Raw genomic sequence first — 20270 nt, 5'->3', positions numbered from 1 at the left:
GATTAAGCCTTCTCTGTCACTGCATTTTCCCCCAGAATTTATCTGTGGAAGCCAATGATTCAAGCCCAGCCTGGGCAACTGAGGGACTTAGCAAGACTGTCTCAAAATAAAAAATCAAAAAGGCTGGGCATGTGCTCTGTATTAAGGGACTGAGGTCAAGCCCCAGACCACCAACAACAATAACAAACAAACAAATAAAATTCATTAAAATGCAGTGAGGTCATCTGGATAGGACCCTGTCTAATCTGATAGGATTAATGTCCTTGTAAGAAGAGAGGCCAGACAGCTTGTTGCTCTAGCTCATCGGGTGAGGACCCCGATTTCTCCCCAGGTGTACTCTTTACTCCGCCCACATAACTGGACCCACTGCCCACCCCCACGGCTGCTTTGCTGGGTCTCAGATTAAACAGATAATGTTGAGACAGGAGCACTGGTAACACCCAGGGGCACCCAAAGAATCTTTTTTGACCCATTTTGGCCTCAGGTTTCAACCAGGAAGGAGGCTGGCTTCAGGGAACTCCAATAAAATGTTCATGGCACATAGAGGAGAAGGAAAATATTTTAACCACCTTCCACAAATTGGCAGGCAAGCTAGCTGCCTCCGAGGGGCAGTGGATAAAGAAATATATTTAAGTTAGGTAGGAAGAAGGTTCTGGGGAGCCCCAGATGTGAAAGGTCAGCAGCCAGACCTGGTGTCTACAGACACACACTTTCAAAACGGAAATCAGCAAATCAGGTTTGCTCACTTGAGAGTTTTCCCATCTCCCCCAGAAGACGGAAGACTATCAATACAGTACCTGCTGACACAGCATAAGCTTTGCACAGGCCAATAAATAGCTTAAAGCATGGAAGATAAAACCTTAAATGATTAACTGATTATCTTTTAAATGAAGGTAAAGGGCCCCAGGGTTTGGGGACCACGTGGGACCAGGGTGGGGAGAATACTGGGGAGAGGAGAGGGGAGGAAGCCCAGGTGGAATCTGCTGGGCGGAAGATGGGGGAGGGGAGCAGGAGGCTAAGACTTGCGCCATGGACAACTTGTACCTTTACAAGTACCTTTACAAGTGCACCTTGGGGTGGCCTCAGTGCTGGACAGTGGCCCCCAATGCACTTGCCCTTTCCAAGCTGATTACAGCCAACATTGTGACCACAAATCAGAAAGGGAGCCCCGCAAACACAGTTGGTCTTTGTCTGCAACTGTTTGGAGGTGTCACCAGATTCACTGTCTGTGTACCATCAAATCGTCACCTCCTACCTCATTAAAACGCCTCTGGGGATGTGTTAGGGATCGTCACCTTCTGTCATACTCTGGAGAATTACAGATGGCCACGGTGTCTCCTGGCTGAACTTTCGTTGCCTCACTGGTTGCGAGGAAAGCAGGACCCTAAATCACTCAGTGGGAGCCCCTCCCGGTTAGTATTCCTTAAGAGAGTACTGACAATCACTCGTGTCCCCTCGGCCCAAACAGCCATTCACATTTACCCAGATAATTGACGAATACATTTTATCTGTAAACAGAGCATTCTAATACATTTCCTTTGTAAGAGTCACGAAATCTTCACGGGGACCTTCTGAGACCCAAGACAGCTAAAGGTACGGGGAACACATTGGCTGTGTACGCAGGGACAGGGACCTGCAGGAGCCATTGCTGAGGAACCAGAAAGGCTGGCTCCTCTTGCAGATGTGACTGTAACCTGCTGAAGCAGAAATGACACCAGGGCGAGAGCCAGTTTCCGTTTCCTGTGCATGAAGCCCAGGCAACAGCTAGATTTGCAGCCAGTCTCCTGACTACCTGGAGGGCTACGCTCTTGGGAATCATGCAGTGGTCACCTGTTGGCTCTCTCCTACCTGTTTGTGAAGGGTGACATTGTTTGTATAACCTTGAGTAGAAGAAGTAAAGATTAATAGAACAATAAATGTTTAAGAAGCACCTAGTCCAGAACCAGGCTTGGTGGCACTTGCCTGTAATCCTAGCACTCGGGAGGCTGAGGCAGGAGGATTACTGCAAGTTAGAGATCAGCTTGGGCTACAAAGTGAACTCAAGGCCAGCCTACTGCATACTGAGACCCTGTCTTGAAAATTTGAAAAGAAAAAATAAGATACATATAATCCAACCACTTCATTTTTCAGATGGAGAAACTAAGGCCCAGACAAGGAAGCTGAGGGTTGAAAAGTGGCCCCCTAAAAGTTATCTAAATCCTAATACCTGAAACCTCCTTCATGATGTTATTTGGAAAAAGTGTCTTTGCAGATGTAATAAAGTTAATGATTTCAAGATAAGATCTCCCAGGGCTTCGTGTGGGCCCTGTGTTAGTTTCCTGTCACTGCAACAAATACCCGAGAGAATCAACTACAATGAAGAAATATTTATTTTGGTTCACAGTTTTCGGGGCTCAGTCCCTGGAGAACCGGCTCCATCACACTTAGGCCCATGGTGGGGGGAACATCATGGTGGCAGGGCACAGCGGTGCAAAGCTGCTCGCCTCACGGAGACCAGAAAGGAGGGGAAGGGCAAAGACAGAGACAGAGACAGAGATAGCCCAGCTATAGCCCAGCCGCCAGGGACAGAGTGTGCCCCCCAAGAGTCTCCACCTGCCCAGCTTCCACCCCCTCCCAACAGGGCCATCTGCTGGCACCAAGCCCTGCAAGCACCAGCCTTTGGGAGAAGATTAGAGCCAAACCGGTCAGGCCCCAAATCCACGGCAAATGTCCTTGGAAGAACGAGGTGGAGGAGATGGAGAAGAGACAGCCATGTGAGAAGCACCATCAGGAGGCCTCAGGGGATGCTGAAAGAGGCAAGGAAGGCTTCAGAGGAAGCACAACCAAGCCACGGCGTGGGGTCAGGCTTCTGCCTTTGGAACCCAGGAAAGCACACATTTCTTTTCTTTTCTTTTCTTTCTTTTTTTTTCTTTTTTGTCTTTTTCCTTTTTATCGGTACCAGGGATCGAACTCACGACTGCCTGCTTGCAAGGCAGGCGCTTATGCTGCTGAGCTAAATCCCACATTTCTATTGATTATAGCTCCCCCCATGCAGTCCTCTGTCATGGCTGCCCTTGAAAACACACAGTGCTCAAAGGACAACACCAGGCACTGGAACCCCGGTCTCTGGATTGCCTCCGTCTTGGGCTGGTTTCCCCGATACCATTTCATGTTCTCTGATCTTGTTAGAGACATAAGAGCTTCTGCCCTCCTCACTGCTAATAATACAACTTCAGAGATGGAGGTGATGGAGAATCTTGGGGACTCTTCTGCTTCTATTTTTTTAAGACAAGATCTTGGTATGCAGTTCAGGCTGGCCTTGAGCTCACTTTGCAGCCCAGGCTGATTTCAAACATGTGATGATCCTCCTGCCTCAGCCTCGAAAGTGCTGGGATTATAAGTGTGCACTACCACGTCCGGTGAGATCCTTCTGCTTCTTGAGGGGATATTTAGTCTGTACAACAAGCAGCCTTTCTGAGCTTGGAAGTAATAACTCTGGCTACAGTGTTAAGCATGGAATCATTCCAACACCTGGAAGAGAGCAGTAATAAAATATAGGCAGAAGGATAAGTCAGTGGACTCCAGCAAAGCTCTGGGGAAGTAGGTAACAACAGCTAACTCATGGGATGTTTATGCAGTCCAGCAATTCTGAGTGTGTGTTCTAGGCATCCTCTGGTCTCTGATCTCAGTGGGAAAAGCAGACTCTCAGAGTGGCAGAGGTTAAATAGCTGCATAAGAGTGCCCCACATAAGATCATGGCTACGTAGTAAGACACAGGCCCTGTGTGGTCAGCAGAAGGCTCTGAGCCTCAGACACCTCCATCACTGGTTAACTATGCATCATCTTCCTGGATTCGAAAAATGCGTGCCTCCAAAACCTTCATCCGAGTATGTCTAGGTCTGCGGAGCCACCACGACGGCAGCGCACAGGCTAGCTTTTGTCCCCTGTCCTCACCCCGCTTTGCCCTGTGTGGGGGCTGCCTCGCCTTCTGCTTCCGGTTAGGTTCAGTCAATGGGAAGCACTGGATCACAGGGCTCCAATTTCACCAGTGGTTTAATCCATTAATGGATCCATAACTTGATGGCATTACCGGGAGGTGACAGAAGCAGGAGATGGGGCCCACCTCAAGGCAGTGGCTCAGGGGAGCATCCTCTGGGGCCGGTGTCTCGCCCCTGTCCTCCCCTGCCAGTTCCTCAAGCTCTCTCTCCTTCTGCCTTGTTACAGTGTAGCCTGGAAGGCCTGGAGCCAGCTGGCTGTGGGCGTATACTGTGAGCCACATTAAACCTCCCTCCTTCAAGTCATTCTCCTCGGGTGTTTTGTCACAGCAACAGGAAGCTGGAAAACTCAGTGTCTTCAGTCTGTTTCTCCAGGTACCACATGGCTCGCTCTGTGGACTCACACGGTGGCTGTGAAGGCAGAGGTAATACAGTGACACTACAATGGGGACTCCTCAGCAGGACCGGCCTGGCTCCCACCTGTGACTCCACGTCAACCAACAGCAGAGCCTAGTGACAATCCCCAGGGTGTCACCATTCCAATGTGGACAGGTAGAGGCAGAAGAAAACTACAGACTCCGACCCCTGCCTCTTCGCTACTCAAGAAATATGATGTTTAGGAGATAGGCATATTTTTGTCCATAATTTATCTATATTTTTTTTTGTCTTTTTCATTTTTATCGGTACCAGGGATCGAACTCACGACTGCCTGCTTGCAAGGCAGGAGCTTATGCCGCTGAGCTAAATCCCCAGCCCCTTATATTTATTTCTTTTATTAGTATCTTTTTTCCCCCACTATACTTTCCATAGCTTCATATTGGGTGAGTTGATCATAGTTTCCCTTTTATTTATTTAGGTTTTTTGACACAAGGTCTCAGGATGTAGCCCAGGCTGGCCTCGAACTCACAGCAATCCTCTTGACTCAGCCTCCAGATCGCTGGAATTACAGGCATGTGCCAGAACACCCAAGTTGAGCCTTGTAGTTTAGTTTTACAGGCTATCAAGGGAGAGGGTGACCAAAAATGAAAAGGAGAAAAAGACTTACCATCCTAGAGAGAAGATAAAAGACTTATAATACTTCAGATCTGCCCTGCTGAGGGAAGGTGGCAGGGTCGCCTTCATTTGTAGAGAGACATGCATGGAATACCAGGCAAAAACATTACGTTGTCACCTTCCCTGTCTGAACATGAGATAGATGGATGTTGAGTGCCTAAAATGGTGTGATACGCCAGGCTGCTGACAACCTGGCCTTTTTTCTGTGTCCCAAGAATTGGGAAATCTGGAAGATGTTTCTTGGAGCCCTTAGTCGGCCATTCTGCATGTTAGACTCCACCAGGGAGTGGTCCTTGTGGGCTCTCTGGGATGGAAGAGCCACAGCACTGGTTTTATTCCCTGGTGGCAGTGGGCAGACATACAGGCTCCAGCAGATGGTAATAAAATGGAGTCGCAGACAAGGCAGCGGTCACAGGTTCACAAGGTCATTCTAGCCCTCCTGCTTCACTTGAAGAAGAAGACGAGTTTCCAGGAAGACAGTAACTTTCCAAAATTGGCACAGATACAAGCAGAGAGCTCCAAAAATCTTGTTAAAAGAGTCAAAAAAGATTGTCCCACCGATCTGTGTTTCGATCTGGGAGAAGTTACCTGTCATGGTAATTCCCCTCCCAGAAAACTAGAAAGTTGGACAAAACATATAAAATGTCAATTTTCAGACCCTGGACAACAGGTAACATACACGATCTGACTGAAAAATACAGTAAATGCATACATTTGTAAAAGTTTATTACAGTAAAAGACACACTGTCCTTCAGCTCCTTCACGATACCCCCTTACTTCAAACATGCTCTTCCCATCATCCTCCCCACTTTCAGGAGCAGCGCTGGAGTCCACTTTCCTGAGTATCTGAGCTGTGCTGTCCTGGCTACTTCAGCATCCTCAGTCAGTTCAAAACCTTCCCCTTTCGTGATCTTTTTGACTTTGGGGGCAGCCAGAAGCCACACGGTGCCCATGCAGTGGATAAGGTGGTGAGGACACAGCATAACGTGTTCATGAGCCTGCCTTTCTGTCAGATGGCCCTTGGCAAAAGCTTTTACCATGTTTTTGGTCAGTGAAAATGCTCATGAAAGAGGACTTCCAGGATTGCTTCTCAAAGTAGCAAGAATGGTAGACCAAGACGTCCGCGCTGGCAGGGAGGACTTTGAGGGGAATTAATGGCAATGTGTCTTTCACTGTAAACAAATTTTAAAATTTAAGCATACATCATATATTTCACCATATGCACTGACCACCTCTAGTGAAACTGTGATCCTTGAGAAAGACAAACACATTAGGTGAGCCTTGTGACTGCTCAGTTTACACGCAAAGGAGAGCCATGGAGGACTCTTGAATCTGAGTAATAACTTCTGTACATAGTGCATGAAGCCCATTCCAAAAGTGCTAGAATGTACCAAGCCATGTAATGTCTATAGTTCACGCGGAGCTGAGAATAGTTTGTTACTACTGGCCAGTAAAATCAAGCATCAGGACCTGGGGATTTAGCTCAGCGGCATAAGCACCTGCCTTGCAAGCATGTGGTCATGAGTTCATCCCTGGTACTGGTGTGAAAAAACAAACAAAAAAAATCAAGCATCAGAAATGAGGGTAAGAGGCCAGGTGTGGTGGTGCATGCTTGTAATCCCAGCACTCAGAAGGGATTATCCTGTGAGTTCCAGGCCAGCCTGTGTTACAAAGTGAGTTCAAGGCCAGCCTGAACTGCATAGTGAAATTTTTGTCTCAAAACACCAAATAAATAAGTAAATAAGCAAAACAAATGAAAAAAAAAATTAGGGATAAATTGGTCCTAGGATAAACATTTCTGTAGAACTGACTTTAAGAAACTGCAAAGCAAGCCTTACAAGTATTCACCTGACACCACATATTTAACAGAACCAACATCCTTTAAAGAAATATGACAAAATCCACGCTTAATGTAAAATGCAGGGTCCAGTATCCAATAAGAAATTATATATAAAGAACTTATAACTACAATGCAAATTAATCACTAGGAATAGATTGAAAAAGATTAACAGAAGAAACATTAAGTGAGTATAAATATTGTATTTTGAAAACATGGAAAAATTAACACAATTGTAATTTTAAAAAGCAATATAAAAAGACACAAATGCAATTTATACTGATGAAAAAATAGGTTGGGTAGGGTTAACAGTAAATTAGCCACTTGGAGGCTAAAATAACCATGTATCTGAAGACACAAGAATATGAATTATCCAAAATGATGCATAGGAGCTGGGGATTTAGCTCAGCGGCATAAGCACCTGCCATGTAAGCAGGTAGTCATGAGTTCAATCCCTAGTACCGATAAAAAAAATTTTTTTTTAAAAAAGATGCATAGAGAGAAAAGACTTTATAGGCCAGGCATGGTGGCACACATCTGTAATCCCAGCACTCAAGAGGCTGAGGCAGGAGGATCTCCATGAATTCAAGGCCAACCTGGGCTACATGGTGAGTTCAAGGCCAGCCTAAACTGCACAGCAAAACCTGTCTAAAATTTTTTTAATTTAAAAAAAAGAGTTTATAACAGTAATCAAATCTCAATAAACTACAGGAAAATATCAAGAAGTCTATTATACCTGACACAAAGTAGGATGAGAGACAAGAAATATTTAAACAAACAGTAGTTTATCATTTCCCAGATTTAGTGAAAAAAAAGGATTCAAGAATCTCAGCTGAGCCAGACATGGTGGTTCATGTATGTAATCCCAGCATTGGGAAGGCTGAGGTGGGAATTGGGGTTAGGAATACAGCTCAGGGCACAGCCCCTGCCTGCCTAGTGAGAGGTTTTGAGTTCAATTCCCGGGTACCAACAAACAAATAAAATTAAAATTCATCACTAGAAATATTCTAAATAGTAAATGTGGGCTAGACACACCTATGTTTATGGCCCTTTATGACAAAAAATGAGTTATGCTGCTGCCAACAATCCAAAGCCTCCTTCATGATTGGCCCTGACTTCTACACATTTAAATCTAGGTCTCCCTGCAAAGCCTCATAGCTGAAGTTTGGGGGAGGTGATTGACTTCTGGGAGTCTGATGCACATGAGTGGAGTAGTCCAGTGATGAGTTCTCAGCCAATGTGACCTTTGAGGGCGGAGTCTGACCCGAGGGGCGTGCACTGTGGGCGTGGCCTGGAAAGGGTCTTGCTCCTCCCCAGTTTCTGGAACCCTCACTTCCTCGCTTCTTAGGATGCAAGGCCGCGCTTTCCTGGAGCCTGGGCTACAAGCTGCAAACCGTGAGCAGAGATAAATCTCTCCTTCCTTAAGTTGCGGGTGTTGGGTATTTTGCTTCAGCAGCAAGAAAAGTAACGAAGACCCAAAGCATATTTTGCTGGGGTGTTGTTTAAAGCATTTTTTAAAATTGTTTTTAAAAACAAAAAACCTCTGAGGTGATACTTTTTCGTTGAAGGTTAGATTTAAAGGCAGTCAAAAATAACTTGAAACTAGACTGTGATGATAAATATCGAGGTGGATTTACTTGTATGGTTATAAATTAGTCCTGAGGATAATCCCCAGATTATCAAAACATACTTGGGGTGCCGAGGGCAGTAATCAGAGCGCTGACAGAGCAACCCAAGTCGGGACGCTGAAATCGCACTGCGTTCATTCGGAAGGCGTCGGTTTATTGGGTCTCACCCCCACCTGTTTATTTAAGTAAAAACTTCAGTAGAGCCCCATCAGTGCCAAGCACCATTGCTTTACAAAATACGAACTAATTTGTTCCTCAAAACATGGCTACTTCCCCACTCCCATGTCACAATGAAGAAACTGTGGCATAGACATTAAGTCTCTGGCCCAGCTAGTAAGTGCTGTTCCTTAGCGTTGAGATCCAGGAAGAGCTCAGAGGGTAACCCAGTAACCCCGGGTGGGGTGTGGGGGGCTTGTGCAGGTGGGGGTGGGGGTGGGGGGTGGACTCACAGTCCACAATCAAAACTCACAAGGGGCCATGGCTGGGAGGGTGGTGTCCAGCTGCTCAGACAGGGGCGACTGAGGCAGTGCCCCCAGAGGTGAGTAGGTGCCAGGGAAATGAGCCCCAGCAGACTCTTCAGAGTGTGACCCAAACGCTGGGGGGAGGAGAACAGGGCCCAGGAGCTCCCAGGCTTGTGCAGAACAGTGCTGGTCTCTGTGTCTACAAGAGATGGACGGGAAGTCAAATCATCATCAAAGTGGACCTTCAGGGACCAGGCGGCAGCTCAGCAGTAGAACTTGTGCTTAGTGTGTTGGGTCCTAAATTCTAATGCCGGCATTAATAGGCAAAAAGTCTTGGTTTTTAGGCCTGAAATCATAATGGAGGGAGCTCTGCCCTCTCCTGTGCTCCGGGCCTGGGAGGTGGGTGGCTAGAGCGGTTCCTCTAGAGCGGTGGGTAGCTGATATCTGGCAGGTCCGGGGCTTGCTTACTTGTTTCTTACTTGAAATACTCAGCTTGACGGCTCTTGACTTCTTTCCTCTGGAAAGCTGCTTGCTTGCAGGGAGGTTATACGGAGAGGTGCCAAGGGACAGACTTAGCTCCTTTCCGTTGACCCCTTCTTTCTTACATTAGTGATGTTGATTTCTAGATCACTCTTATATCAGTTCATCCAAAGCTCGGTAAGCTCATTGTCCCTGATCTGTCCTGCTCAGGACTCTCTCATGCCTGAGCTGTGCAGTTGTGGTGCCTTTAAACTCACCCCATCCAGGGAACTGGAAAGCAGGAGAGCCAGGGACCCATGACCTGAAGCAGTGTGTTGATTTTCTGTATTACAAGTAAGTCTTGGCTAACGGATCTCACGACCCCATTACTGTGTCCATATCTCCTGGGAATGCTGCCTGGCTTGCCAGGCCATCCCCAGTTCTCCTGGGGGAGCCAGGAAGGCTTGTTCCTCACTCTGGCCTTTCTCCTTCCCTCCTCCTCACCCCCTTCACAGTGACATTGCAGCCACCAGCCTCCCGAGAAGCAGATCCAAAGCTCACTTCTGCTTTGCCTAATGCTCAGTGACAGACCTGAATTTGCCGAGCTGGGGTGTTTTAAGGACACATACAACAAACGAACAGATTGAATTTGCTTTAAACCAGAGGTAGAGTGGAGGGGGATGCGTGCAGGGGGAAACAGCCAGTCATCTACCAGCTGGGAGATGTGGCACAGGTCACAGACCCCTCCTTTTAGCGCCCCTCAGGCTGGCTGCTGGAACCATTGCTCTCCTGTTGTCATAGTTTTCACAGGAGCTGACCCCAAAATGATTCAGTGTGTTTTCTAATCAGCATTCTTCTAGCCTGGTTTTTAATTTTTATTTTTATCAGTCCATGTGTGGGGGCTGGTACACGGATATAACACATCTGGATTTTTTTATTCCCCTTCCTCCACTCCCTCCACCTTCTTCTGCATAGCAGATCTATATCAGTGCTTTTGCACGCTGTCTCTGTAATGCCTGAGCTCCCAAATGTTAAAGTTTTAGCAAGCCTGAGGCTTTGGAGAACCTAGTGCATGACTTGGTCATTGATAGAGGCCAAATGAGGAAAGAGGGTCACACCCATTATATCCAAGAATAAGATAATCACTTAGCAGGGAAGAGGAGATCGGCTGGTTTCTTAGCAAGTGCACCACTCGAGCTTCCTGTACAAGGGACAGACTTGACCTGTTGTTATTTCTGCCCTAACCTAATAGTTTGCAAAATTAGCCAGGGAGAAGACCAGGAATTAACTTCAGGGAGCACGACTTGGGGACTCTAAAAGGACGCCCTTGCCGTGCCATTGTTCCCACAATGCCGTGACTCGGATTCGAACCGAGGTTGCTGCGGCCACAACGCAGAGTACTAACCACTATACGATCACGGCGAGCTACCGGGACGCCACGAACACGGCGCGCCCAAGGGTGACTCTTCTCGATCGGTTTCGCTTCTGTGCTGGCTTTTTTATTGGGCTATTAAATAGGATCCGTACCCTACTCGGTCCTGAGCCCTCACGGCCAAGCCGAAGAAGGGAAGAGCGATCGGTCCCCCAACCCCAGGTGCGTGCGGGATCCAGCGCGCTAGCGCGAGGCTTGGAAAAGCTTTGCGCCCTGAAGGATTCCTTGAACTTCAGACTGTACTGACAGCTCGGGTCCCGGTCACGCAGCGGCATGCTGGCCGTCATGCTGAGCCCTTTAGTGACTTAAATGGTTGCTTTGATTCTGCAAGGAGGGGTCTTGACCCAGCCCACACGCCCCCACAGAGGAGCATCCCGGGAGCCAGCAGGGCAGCGCCAACCAGGTTGAAGCAGGCGGGACTAATGACGTGACGGTGACGTGCGAGGAGGCGGGGCTTGTAACAGAGAAGAGCAGAGCTGCTGAGAGGCAGTTCTCGGTCCCTAGTAGCTCGCCGTGATCGTATAGTGGTTAGTACTCTGCGTTGTGGCCGCAGCAACCTCGGTTCGAATCCGAGTCACGGCATTGTGAGGACAATGGCACGGCAAGGGGACTGCGTTTTGTCACTCCCCTTCATTTTTATCCTGAATGTGTAACATTCGGAAAAACGGCCCAGAGTGGATTCGGTTGGCGTGGACGTTAACTCCAGCTCGAACTGAAGGAGCCAGCTTCCGGTGCCCTGCCGGGGGCGCAGCACAGGAGGCCGGGCCGAAGGCGCGCATTTTCTCCAAAGCAAATGGGGTGTCCCCAGGGCCCCGGTAGGAACGCGCCACCGAGGAGGCCACCTTAAGCAGCACCTGAAAGCAGGATGGGGCCGCGCTTCGCAGCCAGCGCTGGTTAAGGAGCAAGGTTTTGCAGTCCCGCAGGGCACGGTGGTGGCCCCCATTTCGAAAGGGCTCCCTCCAGGTCCCCTCTGCAAGGCCCCCACGACCCTGGAGAAGTGCGCGTCGCAGGTCCCAAAGGCTCGCGGGGAGATCGCCAAGGGACGGAGGGGGACCCCTAAGAAAGCCGCAGTGTCCAAAAGGTGGTCTCCAAGGCGCGCCCCTCTTGTCATCAGCCCGACTCTGGCCCCGCTGGCGGTCGCAAAGCCCAGAACTAGCACCGGAGGACGCGGCAATTGCGCTGTCCTTGGCGGGCGGGAATCCCGCCCTTCGGGTGACGTAAGGACGGGAGGAGCCTGCGACTGTTGAAGAGAACAATCAGAGAGCAGCTCCTACAGGTCCCCGGTAGCTCGCCGTGATCGTATAGTGGTTAGTACTCTGCGTTGTGGCCGCAGCAACCTCGGTTCGAATCCGAGTCACGGCATTGTGGGAACAATGGCACGGCAAGGGGGCTGACCTTTTTTTCTCGTGTCCTGGACAAAGCAGCTCCACGATCAGGTTTTGTTTTGGTGCCTAACACTAATTTTGTCGTCAAGGTATATGCACGACCTGCGTTTATTCCTTACAATATTTCTATTGGCGAATTGTTGACTATGATTTTATGAGTTTTGTGATATTAAACAATGAGTACTTAACAGAAAAAAATGACAGAAATAATGTTTTTAATTTTTTTATGTTTCTTGAGTGTTTATAAAAAAGCACCCAAATTTTAAACATTGACTGCTTTTTTGGTGTACAAAGTCTAAAAAAGAACTCAGAAATTCCCATATGAACTACAAGGAAAATACCAGTAGCACTCTACAAAAAAAAAAAAAAAAAAGAAAGAAATATATATATATACACTTATCACATCTAAAGCAGTCCGTACATATGACAACACGCTCCATACAAAGGCTTTGCTTACACTGACACCACATGTGTTTTGCTTTCCTGGCCTTTTTGTAGGACATACTTGACATCTTGCTGGTCTTGCTGTTTTGTCAGGAGGTATAGTTTGTGGTTAACCAGAATATAAAATCTCAATGGAATCAATTATTAAATTCTTAATATGTATTATGCATTGAGAAAAGACACCAACATTTTCGTATCAGCTGTATACTTCCTTTCCAAACCTAAAAGATAACATCAGAAATAAGTTCGTGTGATCCACAATGAAAGTACCTCTAGTACTGCACTACAAAAATAAACTTTGCTTCAACTGTTACACCCAAGGCAGGCTTCACACATGACAACTGCATGTACCATACACAAGAATTACACTGATAGCACGTAGGTTTTGTTTTCGTGTACTTATTTTTTGAGACAGGGTCTCACTATGTAATTCAGACTGCCCTTGAACTCACTATGTAGTTGAGGCTGGCGATCCTCCTGCCTCAGCCTCCTGAGTGTTGGAATTACAGGTGTGTGCCACTACACCTGGCTCCTCTGTACTTTTTTGTATGGCACAGCTGATATCTTTTTTGTCTTCCTACTGTCATAGTCTTTGTGATGCTGCGCCTGCCTTCTCACCTGTCAGCTCACCAGGGTGCTTCACAATTTTTTGGCATAGTTCCCTGGACAGAAACGTTTTGTTTTTCCTCTGCTGTCAGTGATCTCTTCTGAGTTCTGGTCCCAGTCCTGTGAGAAAATTGTGATATTTTGTGCTTGTTATTTTCTTTGTATATTGTCGAACTATGCCACACATGTTTAGAGTTGACTAAAACACACCCATTGTCCCGCGCTTTGTGTTTCAGATGACATCATAGCTGTTGCCTAATTCATCACCAACACCTACTCCACATTTGGTTTTGTTGGAAGCTTTCATTTTAGGTTTCCATTGTGTCCAAGTTTCCCTATCAATATTTCCACCATGGTGCAATACTGACACCACAGTACCAGTGTGTGGATTTAAAACTGGTGGTCAACTTAACACCAGCTGAACCACATCACTGTGGTGCTGGCCTGCCTAAGGAAAGTTGCCAGCATAAAAGGAGACCTGGAGAAGAAGAGCAGCATTGCATTATGGATTCTCCTAAGTGGTGGTGTTGTTTGGAGCTGTTGGTTCTCCTGGAGGAGCTTGCCATGCTGGCTTCCCTGATAGAACTCAGCTGTTATGATCAGAGGAGCTTGGGACCTTGTTGTCACTGAGAGTGGCTGCAGTTCACTTTGGGGGAGCTCTGGTCCTTACTTTGAGCATTGCTTCCTGGCTCTGGAGGGGAAGATACGTACTGTTCAATCTCCAGGAGAAGCTTGTCACGCTGGCTTTCTGATATGGACTCAACTGTCATTGTTGGAAAAGCTCGGAACTTCATTGTCACTGAGAATGGCTGTGGTACATTTCAGGGGCACCCTGGTGTCCTTACTTTAAGCATTGCTTCTTGGCTCGAGTGCAGAACCCTCAACCTACTGGTACAGCTCCTTCACCCCACTGGCACAGACTTCCTAGCTTCCACTGATGACCATGGGGCCTTTCCAATGCAGATCCATGAGACAGATTTGCACGAGTCCTTGTCACGGACTCCAGTTAGACTCATGGGAGGCACTGTCATAGTCTCTAGGTCTTCAGCGAAACTCATGCAGGACATTGCTTGGAATCTAGGTCTTTGGCTGGATTCTCTAGATCTTTGGTGTGTGGACAGATTTCCTGCACTTCCCGTGCTTGACTCTGGATGACCACCATAAAATATTACAAATTATGTGTCCTATATGTAACTTTTCTTTGCAACCCCTGACTGCAACAACCAGTTTACTTGTCTTTGCCATGTGCAAGGCCAATGTTAGGTGCTTCTGAAATTCAGACTGTAGGACATAATTCTCTGTTGAGAAACTGCAACATTTCATTTGAAACTTCTGCTTTGTTCCTGCTTAAGGTTCTTGCACTGGTCAACTTGTGCCCTGTTAGCGAATGTAACATCAGCTGGAGACTGGTAACCAATTGTCCGGTCTGTTCACCTTCTCACTGGATTTAGTACTGTAAGGGGCTGATGGCTGAGTTCCAGGATAAATGTCTAAACGGAAGGCACAATAAGTCTTCACATCTCCGAGGGCATAAATTTTTATGCCCTGTTTTGACCTATCACTTTTCCCTAAGTCCATTACACACCTTTCAGTGGGAACCTGGGCTCTACTGGGAAAAGAACTCTTTTGATTTCCGGTTGGAAAGGCAGAGATGCAGCCTGAACGCAGAGTGTGGAAGAGGAAACTGATTTGGCCATCCATTTTGGGACCTCCACTCCCTTCTTCCCCTTCTCTGAATGTCGAGACCCGGCTCAGGTCACAACCACTGACCCTTGGCGTTAGACAGTTCCAGTGCGCCAAAGGTGGATTGGCTGAGGCTTGCACAGGGACTCACACAGTAATCACGCACACAGCCTTGCCCGAAATAGTTCAAGGCTATGAAACAGCCAGGTTTGCTTCACCATTGTATGTTGCATTCTTTCCATAAACAATCATGTTATTTTCACATTAAATGTAAATAGTCTGTGATTTCACTAAAAGAAATATGCTCTCCCATTTTTCTAGTAACGTATAGCCCACTAGGTCTTCCCTTCCTCCACCGTCTCCTTCCTTCTTTCCTTCCTTATTTCTTTCCCTTTATGTCCTTGCCCGGGCCATGTTCTGGGGTAATGTTTTAATGTTTCACCGACCAGAGCTTCTGCTCTTTGTCCCTGACTGGAATTTGAGCCCACGGCACTAGATGGCCTGATGTTTCAGGATAAGGCAGAAATATGAAGAAGTTTCTATGCGATCTCCCAATGTCAACTAATTAAACACCCAGTTGACCAAAACTATGTGGGAAAAGAAAACTTGACCCAGTGAAGCTCCATGCCAGCATCTAGATTCCCAAGGAACAGAGTCCCAACCTTGTAAGTATGGGTAGTGGGGAGCAGCTGCCCTGTCCAGGAGCTGCGCCAAGGCAAGACTGGAGACAAAAACACAAGGACCAGAAGTCCGGGCAGCACTGGGCCTCCAAAGACCAGAAACAGGAGCATCCAGGAGGGAAAGTGACACAGGACAGGGCCTTGGAGCCAGAGGAGGAAACAGAGACTACCTGAGGGGAGAAGGCTGAGAGTGTCACACTCTCAGTAGATGAGCTCAAGAAAGGGGGAAGTCAGACTCTGGTGTTAGAAAGATGTCAAGGAGGAAAAGAAATGAGACAGCATGAATGACTTTGGCACTGCTGGGTCATTTGTGACCTTTAAATCCCGCCATGACTGCCACTGGGCAGTGTGTGTCAGGAGTCAAGTTTGCCCCAAGAGGCTTCTTGCCAGAGGAAACCACCCCAAACTAAGACAATTACCAGCATAAAGATGCTCATGAAAAAGTTATTTAGAAAGAAGCAACCAGCTCGCCTCCCTGGTAAGTGGCTGTGGTGGGGCAGGCTGCAGCCCCTCCAGGGAGAGAACCACCAGCGTCTCCTGAGATCCGCACCATGTTGGAACTTAGGGTACTGGGAAACCAAGCAATCAGCTCGCCTCCCTGGTAAGCAGTAGTGAGCCTACTGGTGCACAGGCTGAGAGTCAAACATCCCATTCCCCCACCCCCACCCCATTAGCAAATGGGAGCCAGAGATCTGAGCATCTCTTAGGAGGTTGACCATATGCAAGAGAGCAAATAAAGGGGATTTCGCTCTACCAGCTCTTTGATGGCAAATATTTTTACTACTGTTTTGCTTTATTCTGATTAATGGTACTGCTCTATTCAATATTCTGTTTTGATAAGTTCTGTATTTCATTTTATTTTGCTATATGTGATTGAAAGAACAACTATTGTGAAGATAAAGACATATACTGTGGTATCTGTTACTGTTATCCTGGTAACCTGCTGTGAAGTTCTGTACTAATTTCACTACACTGTCTCAGTTGGCTTTGTTCTGTTGTATTTAACTACCTTCAAAAAAAAAGATAGAAAAAAGGGATCTGGAAATAGGCTAAATGCTCAACACATTAAGAGAATGTGGGACTGAACCAAGGTATGTTCATTTGACAAGATATTAAATAGCCATTTAAAGAACATAAAGTCAGTTTTAAATGCCATTTCCAACTGTAAGATTTCCTTAAAATAATCTGTCTCCAGGCTTGCAAGGTGAATCCAGAACATTGAGTAATGGAGAGCAAGTAGGTGCTTTCAAGATCGATGACACTGACTCTAACAAAAGAAACAACAATCACTGACCAAGTTAGAGACAATTGGAGTATAAAAAATAGTGGTATAATGGTGACAATGGATTCTACTATGTTGAATTAAAATTAGTCTCTCCAAGCCGGGCACAGTGGTGTTCTTTGCTGCTCCCAACAACCCAGGAGGCTGAGGCAAAAAGATCTCGGGTATCAGGCCAGCCTAGGAAATTTAGCAGGACCCTGTTTTACAATAAAAAAATAAAAGGTTGAGGTTATAGCTCTGTGTGATGCCTGGATTCCATCCTTAGTACTGCACCATAAATAAGTACATAATTTCTCCAAAATAATGAATTACTCAGTCCATGGTACCCAGGGAAAGGGAGAAGACAGAGCAAGCTGCTGCTTCACAGAACACAGAACAGCAATGCAAGCTGAAACCACAAGCAAACACCTCACTTCTAGACCTTGTTGTCTGCGTTTGAGGATAACCCAGCCTGGCCTGGGGCTTGATATCCTCCTGCCTCAGCCTCCTAGATAGCTGGGGTACAGGCATGTGTCACCACATCTCCTTTTGATTAAAGTGGAGAGATCCACTGGACATTCCCTTACCCTGTGAAAGAGTTTTGCCCCTGTATAAATTACTGTACAGTTATGGTGGTGGTCTAACGTGGCAGAAGGCCAAAGCGGGACCACCTACCACTTCCTGCTTCTTCTTCAACCCTAACTGCAGCTCCCCATCCTGTTTGCATGCACAGAGAATTCCAGTTGGTTCCTCACACATTATCAATATCCGCTCCATGTGCCACTTCAGTCAGAGGTCATAGAACCCTCTGCCTCTGTGTCTGGTTGAAGGAGGCAGCCCAGCGCCATGGGTCGTGTGCTCCTTTCCACATCCTCAACTCAATAAACCTGTTCATTTTGTACTTTTGCTTCTCTATTGCGCCAGAGTACTCTTAATACCCTGGTGATCAAGTCTAATGTCACCAATAAGGGGACAATAGACATTGCATGCCTGCCAGTGACAGACTGGGGAATCCACAGTATCACCTCTGCAGTGGTCTTTCTGGAACTGTCTCACTTAAATCTAGTCAAAAAGAAACTATGGGAAGACTCAGAATGTGGGACATTCTGAGTGGCAATGGACCTGGATGCTTCAATACGATAAATGACGTTAAAAATGAGCCAGTCAAAAAAAAGCAAGTGGACCAGGTGCCAGTAATTCCAGTGCTTGGGAGGCTGAGTCAGGAGGATTCCTATGAGTTCAAGGACAGCCTGGGCTATATAATGAGACCCTGTCTCAAAAACCAAAAAAAAAAAAAAGAAAAAAAGAAAAAAAAAGAAAAGAAAAGAAAGGAAAAAAGAAGAGAAAGAAAAAAAGGGAAGATTGTTTTAAGATTCAAATAGACTAAGGAAACTTCAACAAATATAGTAGGGAGCATTGATTGAATCTTTTTGTTTCTTTTTGTGTGTTTTTTGAGAGAAGATCTCTGTATGTAGTTCAGGCTGTCAGACTGACTACAGAGCCCAGGCTGGCCTCAAATTTGCAGCAACCCTCCTGCCTCAGCCTCCCGAGTGATCAGATTATAGGCATGTGCCACCACACCTGGTCCTTGATTGAATCTCAACTGAGAAAGAAACAGAAAACATTTCAGGAGGAAATGAAAAATTTAATATAGACTAGTAGACAATACTGTTAAACAAGTGTTAATTTCTTAACTGTAATAATGGTCTTGTAGGCCTACAGAATTCTTTATTCTTAGGAGAGAGGTCTGCCAAGGGGGCAGCAAATATGGCAAAATGTTTAGAAATGATGAATCTAGGGTATACAAGTTTATTCAAATTTTCCTGGTTTATTTTATTTTTTAGTTTTCTTTGTTTTATGTGTGCATTTTGTTGTGTTTTATTTTGCTTTGTTTGAGACAGTCTCACGTTGCAGCCCAAATTGGCCTCCAATTCATAGCAGACCCCCTGCCTCAGCCTCCCAAATGCTGGGATTATAGGCGTATGCCACCACACCCAGCTTTTTCTGGAGGTTTAAAGAAGAAAACAATAAAGGCCATATAGCAAAGATGGGAAAAATTAGTAACCAATGTTAAGAAAAAAGTATGTAACATTCTGTACGCCCAACAATCACGATATTAAAAACTTGTAAGAGAAACCGTCTTTGTTCACTTTACGTTTGTTAAACCGATCCCTGTACCTGGTGGGTGCGGTGCCGGGAGGACCTGTCTCTCAGTGGAAGCCCAATGATGTGCTGCACCTGCCAGTCCCTGGGTCTCGCAGGAGCCCTCCCAGAAGGTGCACCCCATATCCTGGGTGCCCCTCCACTTGCGTGGCCCACGACACACTGACACTGCTTGTTTCCAGGAACTCCCTCCTGGGAGTGAGGAGTCACACTGATGTCTCCATTGCAACAAGCGCCAGTGCATGGGGTGCTCCAGACCCAGCCATTTTTTAATACCGCGACGCCTTTCCTAAGCAAGGTAACTACTCTCACCTCGCGCGGCTTCCTCAGCCTGTGTGCACCCCGCAGGAACTCTTCACGCCCCTGCGTGTCAGGGCTAACCTCACCCTGCATGCGTGGATCTCCGGGCTCCATTGCGCTCCTTGGAGCACTCAGAAGCCTGGATACTACCTACACCTCCCATCATAAACACTGTGCAAAGCGCCTGCCTTGCAAGTACATGGTTCTGAGTTTGATCCCCGGTACAAAATAATAATAATAATAAAATAAACACTGCAGTTTTTAAAGCCACTTCCTACCATCTTCTCCCTTAACCCATGGGCCTTCCCTTCCAGGAGAGGAGGAGCGTGGGAGGGCCTCGCCCAAACATGGGCTGCTGCCCACAGCCATTGAGTCCATCCCTTGGCGGAGGCTGGAGACCCTGGCCAAGGGGCTAACTAGCCCGTTCTCACAGCGTGGGTTAGGCGTGCCCGCCGTTAGGCTGCTCACTAATACTGTCCACCTTCGGGTAACGTGCACACACGTTTTCTCTACTGCATTCCTTGAAGATTTTCTACAGTCGTCTCCTGTCCAACTCCTCCGTGCCATCAGATCTGAGGCTGCACTCCCAGCCATACATACAGAATCAGGACCTACATTTCAGCCAAATGCAGTGGCCCACACCTGTCATCCCAGCACTGGGGAGGCTGAGGCAGGATAGCTAGCCTGAGCTAACAGTGAGTTCTGAAGTGCTTATGAAAACCTTGTCTCAAAAACAAAAATCAAAACATGCCGCTTAACAAGACCCTCAGGAGAATCCTGTTCACACAGGAATCTGTGTGAAGTTCAGGAGGCAAAGTCTGAGGTATTCAGCACCCACTAGAACGGAACGGAAATTTAACCAATGTCTTGAGCCTCAAGGCCCTGGGAAGGCTGGGGATTCGCA

General features: G+C 47.0%; 3 non-coding genes across 3 annotated transcripts; 2 read left to right on the top strand and 1 right to left on the bottom strand.

Moving 5' to 3' along the window:
* Positions 1–10762: 10762 nt before the first annotated feature.
* On the bottom strand, positions 10763–10834 carry Trnah-gug (transfer RNA histidin (anticodon GUG)). The gene has a single exon. It is a non-coding gene; the product is annotated as a tRNA-His (tRNA).
* A 520-nt stretch (positions 10835–11354) lies between these two features.
* Trnah-gug (transfer RNA histidin (anticodon GUG)) lies at positions 11355–11426 on the top strand. The gene has a single exon. It is a non-coding gene; the product is annotated as a tRNA-His (tRNA).
* A 708-nt stretch (positions 11427–12134) lies between these two features.
* On the top strand, positions 12135–12206 carry Trnah-gug (transfer RNA histidin (anticodon GUG)). Its single transcript has one exon. It is a non-coding gene; the product is annotated as a tRNA-His (tRNA).
* The last annotated feature ends 8064 nt before the right edge of the window (positions 12207–20270 follow it).

The sequence above is a fragment of the Cavia porcellus genome, unplaced genomic scaffold (assembly GCF_034190915.1).
Source record: "Cavia porcellus strain 051 isolate PalLab524CR breed Dunkin Hartley unplaced genomic scaffold, mCavPor4.1 scaffold_1, whole genome shotgun sequence".
In the NCBI taxonomy this organism is placed as follows: domain Eukaryota; kingdom Metazoa; phylum Chordata; class Mammalia; order Rodentia; family Caviidae; genus Cavia; species Cavia porcellus.
Note: the sequence above shows the minus strand (reverse complement) of the source record. Positions and strands in the feature narration are given on the sequence as shown.